At 54.7% G+C, this 13,806-nt stretch overlaps 1 protein-coding gene across 3 annotated transcripts in view; it reads left to right on the top strand.

The window, feature by feature from the left end:
- Positions 1–6,638: 6,638 nt before the first annotated feature.
- The window catches only part of CDH22 (cadherin 22), a 124,946-nt gene continuing 117,778 nt past the window's right edge, over positions 6,639–13,806 (top strand). For all 3 annotated transcript variants that reach the window (XM_053574623.1, XM_053574622.1, XM_053574621.1), the window contains exon 1: positions 6,639–6,888. The gene's annotated coding sequence lies outside the window, so the exon portion shown is untranslated. The remainder of the gene's footprint in view (positions 6,889–13,806) is intronic.

Raw genomic sequence — 13,806 nt, 5'->3', positions numbered from 1 at the left:
CCTGCCTCAGCCCCAGAGTGCCGGGCTTACTGGTGTGATCCACTATGCCTGGCCAAGAAGCTGTTTTTAGATGGAACCTCCTGTCTTATGAGAACCAGGTGAATGAGGCACAGCAAAGCCTACTTGCTCGTGGCTGAGAACGTGCAGGCGAGGAAAGACCCAGGTCCTCTAGCATCCCAACCTGGCCCTACTGAGGCTCAGCAAGTTGCTCACCCCATGGTGTGTCTCTTGGCCTCATCCCTCTGCTGATCCCCCTTTCCCTCCTGCTGGCTGCTCTTCTCTGGGCCAGGAATAGAACCTCACATCTGACAATCCTCAGCGGTGTTTAAATTTAATGGGCCTTCCTGCTTTTTTTTCCTTCTTAGCACCTGGGCTGGGCGCTCTGCAGCAGCCCTGGGGAGAGGCAGGTGAATAATTCAGGGAGAGTCAGTGTTTGATGTGTGTGTGTGTGTGTGTGTGTGTGTTTGGGGGGAGAATGGCGGGGCTGTCTCTCACTGCCACCCAGGGAAGGGGGTTCAGGAGGGAAAGTTCGGGTGCTCAGCCCCTGCTGTTCTACTCTTCTGTGTCTTTAGGGCCTTTGGAGAAAGCCTCATGGACCCTTATTGCCATCTCCAACACAGCCACCTGCAGTGTCAGGCCTCAGGGCTGCGGAAGCTGTCTAGGGCTGAGGGAAAGGAGAAGAAAAGGGAGAAGGCACAACTTTCCCAGTGGCTTTGGATGCGGGTCGAAAGAGAGAGAGCCAGTTGGGGGAGCCAGTTGAGGCCTAGCTCCAGGGCAAGGTCACAGGAGCAGGGTTAGGGAGCAGGAATGTGGGCTGTGATGTACATGGCCAGACAGAACAGAGGGCTTGGGCCAACTAGGCAGATGGACAGCTCCTGGCGGAAAGCTGGCACCTGGCCCAGGCTGTGGCCGCTGTCCATGGTGCTAACCCTGCTTGGGTCCTAGACGTGAGTCCTGGACCTGGACAAGCTCCCCTTCCAAAAACCTCCCTAGGTGCCTGACTCCTCCTATTACACCCTCACTCCTCCCCATCTCTGCAAACAAAATAGCCTTTCCATTCTGGCACTGGGACCTTACCAGCATTTTCATTCATTTATTCACTCATACATTCAATAACTTCTTACTGAGCACCTGCTAGGTGCTGCATCCGCAGGACACAGCAATGAACAAAACAGACTCTGTCCCTAAACTCTGAACTTGTGTTTCATCCCTGTGCCCTGTCCCTTGAGGAGAAATGGTAAGGAGAAGGGAGGAAAGCGGGATTTAGTCCCTTTTCTTCCCCTGGTTTGTGCTGAGTCCTCCAGCAAGTCGCTTTCTATCCTTAAACCTTAGTTGTCCCCATCTGTAGCTTGGGGCAGACATCATGTTGCCGAGTTGTTGCTGCTAGTCTTATTATTAATTATAGCAAACACTTATTCTAAATGTTTTGCATGGATTCATTTAATCTTCACCATCCCTATTTTACCTATAAAGAAACCGAGACCCAGAGAGTGAAGTCGTTTGCACAGGGTGACAAGGTGATTGTTGGTGATGGGATTTGAACCCAGACAGTCTGGCTCCAGGGTCCGTGAGAAATGAACGCGATGAGGTGTTTAAGGGCACAGCGGACTTCAGCGCAAGTGGCTCCCGCAGGCTGGTGCACCCGCTCCTTTCACTGCCGGCCAGCCGGGTCTCTCCATGGGGACCGCCCAGCCTAGCGTCTCCGCAAGCCGGATCCCCCGCGCCGCCCGGGTCAGACGGACAGAGCCGCACTCAGCAAAGATTCAGGACGCTGGGGAGGAGAAGGGCTCTCGTGGGGTGCCCTCTGTCCCAGGCCAGGTCCTGGTCCCCTCCTGGGAGGGGCTGGGGTGAGCGCTGACGGCTCCTCCGCCGCCCCCCAGCGGGCTGGTAGCCTGTCCCCGCGCTGACATTTCTTTGGTTGTTCATGTCACGGCCCTTCAGTCTGCGCAGTTTTACAAATGTGCTGGCGAGATGAAAGGCGCCGGAACAGCGACTGGAGAGCAAGTTCGGAAAAGCTTTTAACTTCCAGCTCCCACAGACAAAGCGGGAGGAGGGGGAGGAGGGAGGGAAGGGACAAGACGAGTGGGGGGAGAGAGTAGGGGGGAGGAAGAAGGGAGAGAAGGAAAGAGGTGGAGAGAAAGGAAGGAGGGAGAGAAGAAAGGAGGGGGGAAGGAGGGAGGGAGGGAAAGATGGAAGGAGAGAAGAAAGGAAGAGGTAAGGGTGGAAAGAAGAAGTCAGGAAAGAAAGACAGGGTGAAGAGAGGAAGAAGGGAGGAAAGGAGAAGGAAAGAAGGGGAAGAAAGGAAGGAAGGAAGGGAGGAAGGAAGGAAGGAAGGGAGGGAGGGAGGGAGGGAGGGAGGGAGGGAGGGAGGAAGGAAGGAAGGGAGGGAGGGAGGGAGGGAGGGAGGGAGGGAGGGAGGGAGGAAGGGAGGAAGGAAGGAAGGAAGGAAGGAAGGAAGGAAGGAAGGAAGGGAGGAAGGGAGGGAGGAAGGAAGGGAGGAAGGGAGGGAGGAAGGAAGGGAGGGAGGGAGGAAGGAAGGGAGGAAGGGAGGGAGGGAGGGAGGGAGGGAGGGAGGGAGGGAGGGAGGAAGGAAGGAAGGAAGGAAGGAAGGAAGGAAGGAAGGAAGGAAGGAAGGAAGGAAGGAAGGGAGGGAGGAAGGGAGGGAGGGAGGGAGGAGAGAAAGAGGGAGGAAGGAAGAGGGCTCTGGGGGGAGATGAGAGCAAGCCCTGGTTTGTGTTATTTGTCAAAGGAAGAGGAGAAGAAAGGAGGGAGGGAGGAAGAGACAGAGGAAGTGTGGGGAGAAGAAGAGAGACAGGGCAGGGGAGGGGAGGCGCGGGATGGGGAGGGAGAGCACCCTAGAGTAGGGCAGGCAAACAGAGATAGGAGGAGACGGAGAAACAGCGAGACCCAGAGGACAGAAGGAGAACGTGGAAAGAGAAAGACAGACAATGGAGGAGCAGCTAGGAGCTAAGCAGACAGGTGGGGAGAGGGGAGGACATAGGGACAGGTAGAAAGAGACAAATCAGGAGACCCAGAAACACTGATGGAGAGGAGACAAGAATAGGGGCTCAGGGAGGCAGAGAGGGAGGGACAGATGGACAGAGGGAAGCAGCAGACAGACATACTGAGATGACAAAGAGAAGTAAGGCCTTGTGGGATATGGCCATGGCGTGAGTAGGTGTGAGGGAGAATGGCAGACCCCGAAGCTAAGTCTAGACACACACACACACACACACACACACACACAGGCCCTTCACTGACCCCTGCTCAAACTCTCAGGGCTCCCTAGAGCAGACCCTGCTATTAAGGCACTCAGATTAGAGCAGTGGCTTTCAACTGGAGGTGATTTTGCCCTTCAGGAGACATTTGGCAATGTCTGGACACATTTTTAGGTATCAGAACTAGGGCAGGGGGTGTGCTACTGGCATCTAGAGGGTAGAGGTTAGAGACGCTGGCTAAACATCCTGCAATATACGGGATGGGCCCCCACAACAAAGAATCGTCTGGCTCACCTGTCAACCCTGGGCACTCAGGGGACTCAGATGACTCCTCCAAAGAGGGTCCATGCTCAGTGTGGCAAGGCAGGGCTGGACACGCACCCTTCTGATGGAACAGGAAGGAGGCACATACTCCTAGAATCTTTTCCTAATCTTTTCCTAGCCCCACAATCCTTCCTCACCACATGTCACCCCCTGGAAGAGTAGTGTCTCCCTTATTTGTAGCTCATCAAGTTACAAAATTAATGTACCTACACAGGTTCGAACCTCCAGTTGCAAAGTGCTTGGCATTGTGCTCGCCCAGCAGCCTTGCACACCAGTTCGATGCACAGGCTTTGGCACTGGCCTACCTTGGTTTGAATCCCAGCTCTTCCACAAACTGACCTTGGCCATGTTTCATCATTTTTCTGTGCCTTGGTTTCCCCTTCTATAAGTTTTTAGGTTGCATCCATCCATGAAGGTCTATTGAAATAATCCATGTAAAACATTTAGCACAGGGCTGGACACAGAGCACAGGCTCAGTAAATGCTATTATTATCAGCGCATTTTAACTGCGCACCAAGGCTGTGGGAAGTGGCTTGTCCAATGCGTCCCACATTCTGCATGGGGCAGAGCTGCTTTCAGAGTCCAGGTCTGCCCAGTTCTTCCTCTATCACACCCCACTCTTGTTGCACCTGCTGCACTGCAGCAATCCCAGCTTTCCTCCTCTCAGACTAGAGTGCAAGGTAGACTCAAGGGTGATGCATCACCCTGATCTTGCCACTTGCCAACTGTGTGATCTTGATATTTTAACACTCTGTGCCTTGGTTTCCTCACTTGTAAAATAGGAGTGATACTAGTATCTGATGTTGTGAGAACTTAAAAGCAAAATCATGGCACATGGCAAGTGCTCAATGATTGGTAAGGGTGACTTCGTGTATTCTCAGAGCGTAGCATAGTGCCTGGCATAGAGTGGCTACTCTGAGAAAGTTTGCTGAAGGAAGAGTCACAGATCATGGTGATGGTGAGCCTGAAAAGAGGAGGCATTAGGGCTCGGTGCCTGTGGCTCAAGCCACTAAGGTGCCAGCCACATACACCTGAGCTGGCGGGTTCGAATCCAGCCCGGGCCCACCAAATAACAATGACAGCTGCAACCAAAAAATAGCTGATGTTGTGGCGGGCACCTGTAACCCAGCTACTTGGGAGGCAGAGGCAGGAGAATCGCTTGAGCCCAGGAGTTGGAGGTTACTGTGAGCTATGATGCTACAGCACTCTACCCAGGGCAATAGCTTAAGACTCTGTCTCAAAAAAAAAAAGAAAAAGAAAAAGAGGAGGCATTCGGACAGCAAAATCTGAGAGGTCTAATAAAGAGTCATGGAGAGAAGAGAAAAAGACCAGAATAAAAGAGAGAGAAGAGCAATTTTTTCTAGAGTATTTATTAGGCACTTACTGTGTGCATGCAGATGTGAAAGCAACAATGTCCCAGGTCCAAACAACCTGTGGACAATTAAGTAGGTCTAACTCCCAAGGCAAACTGCATACATCAGGGCCTGGAGGTAGGGAGGAGAGAGAGAGGGAGCTGAACCAAGTAACCATCGTGAGTCAGAGGGTAGGGAGAGAAGAGAAAATGAAGGGATGCCTTGAAGGCTCCCCTCTGGTCTGTGAAGGCATAAAAGAGTAGAGGCTAAGAATAGAGAGAAGAGGGGAGGAGAGAGATGGAGAGAAGGAGGATGATACAGAGGCAAGGCTGTGAGAGATCAATGAAGGGGAATAAACTGGGAGAAGGACTGAGGGGAGGGAACAGGCTGGAACGATGGAGAATAAATCTCAAAATAAATACACGAGTGATGGAGTTTAGTAGGAGGGGCTGGAGGGGCAGCCAGTGGGAGAGGTTCCAATCACCAGGGAGAATGAGAGGAGAAACACCAGGGTGCAGTCAGGGAGATAGAAATTAGAGAGAGGAAGGGACAGATCAGGATGGGGGTGGGTACAGGACCCATAGGAGTTCAGGGTCCTGGAGGGTCCTGCCCCCTCTTTGCCATGAACTTCGGTATCTGATTGCAGGTCATTGTGTGTCTGTTCAGGGACTCCATGGCTGGACAAAGGTAAATAGCCATCCTATCTCCTGTTATCCTTCATCCACCCCTCTGGCAGCCACAGAGAACAGGGAGATCCTAAGGGGACCCCCACCCCAGACAAAGGGAACCACTGCTTCTGCACCACCAACAACAACCTCATATGGAGAACGTAGGGATAGAGGGAGTCTCCTCCATTAGGTCTCCTCCCAGAGACAAGATTGTAGGGAAAGTCAGGCAGCCAGGCAGAGAGAACACCAGGCAGCAGGGTAGCCGGATTTTAAAAAGAATGAGAAACCCAGACTGCAAGGTGTTTCTGGGCAGCAGGAGGATTTTATTGAGAGATTTACTAGGCCAAGGTGGTGCTAAGTTCAGCATGGGGCCGTCTTGTCTTGCCTGTTTACTTTGCTGAGTTCAAGGATGCCCAGAGTGCCCCTTCAGAGGAGGGAAAGCCCACACGGCTTGCTGCCGGGACACCTGACTTCTCACCTGCCTGGAGACCTGCGGCCCTGGGAACTGCTCTCTTCGCCACTTCAATGAGCAGTGTTGTTTCTGAAACTGGCCAGTCTGTGCAAGGGGCCTTTCTGGGCAGCTAGCCAGGGGCGGCCACTGGAGAAGCCTGGCCCCACCCTCGCCTGACCCCCCTCTCCTCTAAGGCCGGGCTCCCACAGTAGCCCGGGGAAATGGGAAGCCCGAGAAACAGTAAAATCAGGTGGTCCAGTAATAGGGCCGGGTCTCAAACTGCGGCCACCAGGGGAGCTGCCAGGCGGGGATGTGGATGGTCCCCCTCCTGGGGGCGCTCCCTTCGCGTGGATCTGGGGTTGGAGGAGGGAGGGGCACCGCCCCCCCGGGGGGTTCCTGGGACCTGGCTGCCCGAGACAGCTGGAAAGCCAACCCCTCCCCACACGCGCGCGCCCCGCTACGGGGGACCGGAGCTGGGGAGCCGCGGGTCGGGGCTCCCCTGCTGCGGGTTTCGGGCCGGCAGCCGCCTGCGGCTGGGCGCTGCGCGGCGCTCCTGCCCGGCGGGCGCTGCATTCTCCAAGTCTCCACCAGAGGCTGCGGGAGGAAGGAAGGGATCCGTCCCTTGCACACTTCCCCCCTAGTCAGACACGCACACTCCCTCGCTCCCGCTCGCTCACTCCCTCGCTCTCTCGCTCTCTCGCTCACACACACGCACGCACACGCCGCCGCGGTTCCCCCTCTAGCTCCGGCTCTCCCTCCGGCTCCTCCGGGCGGCCGCCGGGCTCCGGACTCGCCCGCTACCCGCGCCGGGGCTCCCGCCCCACGCAGCGTCCCGAGGCAGCAGGACTGGGGGGAGCCCCGGGCCGCTCCCCGAGGTAAGAGCGCGCGATGCCACGGGAGGGGCTGCCAGATCGCTGCTGAGGGGAGGCTGCCCAGCCAGAGGGAGCCCCCTGGCCGGCAGTAGCGGCCCGGCAGGCGGCGCGGGGGGCGAGCCTCCAGCTGCAGGGGGAGACCGGGTGCCTGCGCCCGGCCCCCCGCATGCCCCCTCCTCTCGGCGGGGCGGGAGGGGAGGGAGTTTCCCACGTCCAAACTTTCCCCGGCGCGGAGCCCAGCTGCCTCTCGGCTCGAAGCCCGCGGCCCCCCACCCGTCCCCCACCTCGCCCACCGCGCGCCCGGAAGCCTCCGGGACCCCCGCGGGCCGAGGGGTGGCAGCGCCAGGGGCCGAGCCCGCGCACCTGAAGGGACTGAGAAGGTGGCACGCAGCTGTAACGCGGGGGCCGGAACCCAGGCGTCCCCGGTGCCCCCACCCTGTCACCGGGGCTGGCTCCTGGGCCCCTCCCAGAGGCGGGGTCCGGGGCCGGGAAATACCGCACGGCGTGAGCGTGTGAGCGCGTGTGTATGTGTGTGTGTGTGTGTGTGCGTGCGCGCGAGGTCGTGCCGCGTCCGGGGGGTACCCAGAGACAAGACTCCAGCCGCGGCGACACGCACGGTTGCGGCCACCTCAGGGGGAGCCAGCCCACAGGGACCCCTGCTGGCCTTGCCAGCGCGACCCAGCTGCTCTCTGGCCGTCGGGTAGACAAGCGGTGAGCGAGGGCCAGCGCTACCCTCCTCCCTAGCATCCAACTCCGCGGACTCTGTCCCCGCCACGGAAAAAGGAAGGGCCCCCCGACAGCCTCACGTCCAAAGGGAATGCCACCTAGGGCTACCCTTGGGGACCGGGGCGCTTAATGGGGAGGAGTAGACTGTGTGAGCGCGCAAGGTGCCGGGCGGCCCTCGGTGGGCACAGTCCAGACCGGTCTCCCTCACACCTCCCGACCTGATCTCCCCACTCCATTTTCTCTGGCACTGTTCGGCCCTTGCTCTAGCTAGGGCGCCTCGGGAGACCCCCAGGAGAGGCTGCAGCGGGGAGAGGAGCCCAGCATCCCCCAAGGTCTCCCCGAGCCGGGGGGGCACCCCCTTGTGGCGGGCAGAGAAGCTGCGGCTCCAAGCCGGCCAAGGGCTTCCAATCCTGGAGCTCCTGGGAACCTCCAGTCTTCTCTTCCTCCTTTTCGGGCGTCGCCAGGGGTTGCGCTTTTCAACTGTTTTCCATGGTCCTGATTCCAGCTCCCCGGGTCCCTGGAGCTGGCCTTGGTGCCCCCAGCACACACAGCTGTTCATTTGAAGGCTTGGCTGCTGCCGGCCTCTGCGGGCTCCTCCGGGGCAGTTCAGGGTCTCATCCTCTTACCCCACTAGCCAGTGCCACTGCCCTATATCAGCACCACCACTGCCCTAGACGCCAAAGCTCCTCCCTAACCACCACACCCTCCGCCCCTTATTCGTGTCCCGTATACTCGTCCATCTATACTCTCTGCACCTTAGCTACTCCTAATCTACTTCCCTTGTTGGAATTCAGCCTCCATAACCATAATTACATCCTTTCGGTCTTGCAGTTCCTCTCCCGCCCATCCTGCCTGCCTCAGTTTCTCTCTGCAGCAGTCCCCTGCCTCCTATCCCCCCACCCCAGCCACTCTCCACCTCGCTGTATCCTTGCTCTCCCCCTTTCCCAGTGTCTGGGATATTCCTCTGTTCCTCTTCCGTTGCTCTTGGAAGAGAAGGCTGTTGTGGACATGCAAACACTGCTCTCTGGTGGTGTCTGTGTGCCCCTCTGGGACCACCAATGCCAATGCCTCTGGGAAAGGCGCTTTGCAAAGCTAGCCAGGTCTCCCTCAGCTGAGTCGCACCTGCCCCTCCTGAGTGACTCAGTCAACTGGCTCCTGGAGGTGAGAACCCCCTTGCCTGTTCCTAATTGTGAGCACATTGCAGACCCCCTGGGCTGCCCTTTTTCCCAATTTAAAGTATTGGAAATGGAGGCCCAAGGTCATATCAGAAGCTATATCCAGAGCGAGAATGGGAACCCAGGTTTCCTGATGTCTAGGCCTCACCAACTCTGCTTATATACGGGGCAGGCCTGGGGTGAACTGGAGCCATTTTTTGGTGTCACTTTACAGACAGAACAGGAAGACACTGGCTTAAAGGCAGCATGAAGTGTTTAAGTTAGACACCACCCAATCCTCCAAAGCCAGTGCCTGGGAAAGCTGTTAAGTGTCTTTGACAGGGAACCCTAAATAACAAACACCGAGGAAGAAGCTTGGCCCCTAAAAGTATGTTGTGACCTCTGGCAAGTCACAGTCCTTCTGTAGAAAGTGGGTGTGTGGAAGGGTGGCTGACTCCAGGATGTTGCTGCTGGGGGTCTGGAATAATGCTTAGAGGCCAGATTCCCAATCCCCCTGCCACTTCCCAGGCCCTGGATTTTCTGGGGACTTTGCAAAAGCACTAGGGCTTCAGTGCTGGGACTGTGGCAAAGACCCTAGGAGGTCCTGTCTCCTCCTGAGTTAGCAAAGTTTGTAGCAGCCCAGTTTATTAAGCACATGTGTGACAGGAGTCAGCCAATTAAATTTCCTCTCCTCTCTCTCTGTTCTTCCCCCACCCCTACTCTTCCATCAGGAAGCTCCATTCGGAAATGCAGCCTCAGGTATAGAGAGACAGAGAAAGAAAAAAATGATTCCTGTTTATAGAACTTGGGCAGCAGCTGACGCTGCAGCCTGGGAGGGGTGGGAGAAGAGAAGACCCTCTCAGGAGGTAGCTGGGCTGGGGCTAGCTCATCCCTCACCAGAGCTGAGGCAGGAAGGGTGCTAGGGGCTAGGGATAAGTCAGGGACAACCCCTATCAGGCAAGGCTCAGGGAGAGAAGGCTCATGCCCCCTAGCAAGGGTGGGCTTACCCTCCCCTGGGCTCCTCAGAGCACCCTGAAGATGGAGATTCTGACTAGAAGCCTCTGCGTCCTAGACCCTTGCATTTTAAGTCTGACCTCTGTAGAGGAAGCCTAGATATTTCACCATCAGGACAGACTCTGACCTCAACTTTTTCATCAGGGCAGTGGGCATAATAGGACTTCGTCTTTTCTCCCATGGAGAAGGCAAGGCCTAACAAGAAAGTTGTCTGTGGAATGGTTTGAGCTCTGTGTATCTGGTGGTGGGGGGCGTGGGGGGATGTTTTCTTGTTGCATATGGTGGCTACTGCGAAATAGGGGTACAGGATGGCATGGCTATTATGTACAGTTGAGAGGTTGTTAACTGTCCAAGGGCATTCAATTTGGGGAAGTGTAGGGGCTGAAATCCATTTTAAGCTATACTCAACAAATCATGTGGCATAAAGGTAGACTATGTCCACCTGGGGATACTTTCCTAATTTGCAAAAAGGCTTCGTATACTCAACATCCATGGGACGGTAGGGCTGCTTGCCCCACCCACCCACCCAGGAGGAGGCCTTTCTTTAATCACTACAAAGGTGGCCCATCTGGGGGTTAAAGATACACATACTACTGATTCCTTAGCTCAGTTCTCTTCTAGTGGAGACACCTTTCTGAATACGTGAGTCTGAGTCTGAACGTATGTGGTGCAGGAGCCTGGAGGAATTCCCTGCCTCTCCTGCATTTTCCTCCATGTTCCATCAGCAGGCTTCTTCTTGTGGTCACATTGGGTTTAGGCCAGGAACGTCTTGCTTCCTCATCAGACCACAGGTCATCAGCCATTCGCTTGCTATCAGCTCCTTCCTTTATGTAATACAAACAGCTAATTAAGAGCATAGACCAGCCTGGGTTTGTGACACCCTGGCTGTGTGATATTGGGCAGGTTACTTTACCACTCTGAGTCTCAGTTTCCTCCTCTGTAAAATGGAGAAGGAAGTAGTACCTACCTCACTGGGTTGTTGTGAAGATTAAATGTACATGAGTGTGTATGGTGCTTAGTACAGAGCCTGGCACACAGAAAATTCCATAAATGAAGCAATATTGTCATTAATATACCTATTTGTCCCGCTTGGGTCCCATGCAGTTAAAGGCCACAGATCCTGTCTGTGTGGTTTTGTGCATGACCTTGGCTGCCTGCACCCCTGCAGGCCTGCAGGAGGGGAGTTGAATCAGGACCACCAGGATCTGTCTCTGACCTCAGGATCCTTTGTGGGATTGCTTTTGCCTAGAGGGGTATGGAAACTGCCCAGTCCCTGCCTGCAGCCAGGGACATAGGAACATGTTCTAGATTCCCACAGATTCATTTTATTCTAGTCTCTCCCTCTTCTCCCCTCCCACCTATCCCGGGATCCCTGCTCTGGGTCAGACTTCACTGGCTCCTGCCTAACCCATTGTGTCAGCCTCCTTTCTGGCCTCTCAGCCTCTGATCCCCTCCCACTGCAATCCCTGCGGCAACCAGAGCGATCTTTCACTAACGCAGGTGGGATCGTGTCACTCGCTTGATTAAAACCCTTCCATGGCTCCCCATTGCCTACTGAATTAAGTCCAGACTCGGCACCATGACATTCAAGGTCCTTGTAATCCGTCTGCATCCTCCTTTGTCTCCCACTGTGCCTCCAATCTGACACTCCTGCATCCAGCCCCACCTGCCTTTCCACCTGAATGCTGTCCTGAAGATATTCCAAAGCATTAAGAACCCAACCCAAATAGTACCTCTTCCGTGCATCCACCCATCCACCTGTCTGTCCGACCATCCATTCATTCATTACTCTACACACATTTTCATAGATATTAACTGTTTACCACATGCCAAACATTGTGCTAAATGGTAGACAATCATGAGCAAGCAGACTGAATCCCAGCTAACAAGAGTCTGGTGGTCCAGGGAAAGAGACAGACAGACAATTAGACAATTAAACAATTCTCATACCAGCGAGAGCCAGTGGGCGAGGCAGCAGAGGCAGGAGGAGGGCTATTTAAGCACTCCTGCAGGTTGGGAGCGGTCACCTAAGGGCTGAAGGAAGGGGGCAGCAGGGAAAGCAGCCTCCAGACCAAGGGGCAAGGGGGAGGTGCTGTGAGTCCCACTGGCTGATGCCACTCACACAGAGGCTGGGGCTTGGGGAGTGGGAGTCACAGGAAATGAGGCCAGCCAGGTGGGGACAGAAGCCAGGTCTGGGGGATCTTGAACGCCTCAGGAGGAGCTTGGACTTTACCCTGAGAGCAATGGGGAGCCACTAGTAGGTTTTCAGCAAGGGGATAGCACCATGAGATTGGTCGTTGGAAACCTGGCTGTGCTGTGGGGTGGAGAGTGAATTGGAGGGAAATAACAGGGCTGGGGCTGGGGTCCTAAAGGGTGACTTGCAAGGGTTGTGGGAGTGAAGTGGATGGGGCTGGGTGAGTGTATGGGCATGGGGGATGGGAGGAGTCCCCATTTCTGACTCAAGAAGATGTGTGGGTAGTGGAGACAGTAAATGCAAGAGGAGAAGGGCTTTCAAGACGAGGTGTGGGTCAGCTGGCAGGACATGCACGCAAGGACACATGATAGACAGTTGTGCAAAAATGTGTAGGCCACCCCAAGGCCACGAGAAGGGAGAAGATCACCATCCAGGATAAGTCTATAGAAAAGAACCTTGAGGGATCCTCAAATTTAGGGGACACAAGCATCCCAGGAAGACTTTGGACCCAGCTAGGCACATGTGACTCCATAGCAATTAGTACTGAACCTGTACTGAACCTCCATAGCAATTAGTTTAGTTTAGTTTTTTTTTTTTTTTTGTAGAGACAGAGTCTCACTTTACCGCCTTCGGTAGAGTGCCATGATGTCACAGGTCTCACAGCAACCTCTAGCTCTTGGGCTTCCGTGATTCTCCTGCCTCAACCTCCCGAGCAGCTGGGACTACAGGCGCCCACCACAACGCCTGGCTATTTTTTGATTGCAGTTTAGCCGGGGCCGGGTTTGAACCCGCCAACCCTCGGTATATGGGGCCGGCACCCTATTCACTGAGCCACAGGCGCCACCTGTTTTTTGTTTTTTCCATCGCCTCCCTTGTGTCATCTGCAACACACTAGATCAGTGTTTCTCACCTGGGGGCAAAATTGCCCCCCAGGGGACATTTGGCAATGTCTAGAGACATTTTTTGGCTGTCACAGTTGGGTAGGAGGCTGTTAGTGGCATCTAGTGGGTAGAGGCCAGGGATGATTCTGAGCACCCTACAGTGCACAGAACAACCGTCCCCACCTCTCTACAAAGAATTAACCAGCCCCAAATGTTTATAGTGGGGTGGTTAAGGAACCTGGCTCTGGATGAGGTTTGAAGGCAAGCACTGGGCTTTTCACTATGGCCTCCCCAGGGTCTAGAATGGTATATGGTGCAAAGCCAGTACCCACTGCCATCACTGAATTAAATTAAGGCATAAGGAGGGGGCTCAGGGCATGCAGCATTGAAACCTTCAAGACCAAGACCAAGCCTATCCAGAGTTGCCTGGCCCCTCCCCCCAGGCCTGGACCATCCTAATATATAGGCACTTGGAGCGGAGAGAAGGATGGGCTGACAGAGAAAACCTGCCCCAAAGCCCAGAGGTTGAGGACACATTGCTGTGGATAGTTTTCCGGTCTCTTTTTTCAGTGTCTTGTTAATTTCTGTCATTTCTTTATCACCCAATTAAAGATATGTTTTTTTTAATCAGCAAGTTAACAGGTAAACAAAATGAGACACGTGACAACGTCCTGATTAGGAGCACAGATCTGGGGTCAGACAGAACTGAGTTTAAGTCCGGATTTCCTAGCTGAGTGAGCCTCTGTTTCTTCATCTAGAAAATGGTTTTAATAAAACCTAGAGCCTTGGATTGTATAGAAGAGTAAATGAGGTAATATAGATAAACAGCTTAGCGCCGTGCTGGGCTCATAGGAAGTATTCCATACAGAATGACTATAGATGTGTGTGTGTGTGCATTTATATATATGTATATCTGTATGTATAGCTTTTTATATATGAAAGCATTTTTAAT

The sequence above is a fragment of the Nycticebus coucang genome, chromosome 21 (genome assembly GCF_027406575.1).
Source record: "Nycticebus coucang isolate mNycCou1 chromosome 21, mNycCou1.pri, whole genome shotgun sequence".
NCBI classification, from domain to species: Eukaryota; Metazoa; Chordata; class Mammalia; order Primates; family Lorisidae; genus Nycticebus; species Nycticebus coucang.
This window is presented reverse-complemented; position numbering and strand designations above follow the sequence as displayed.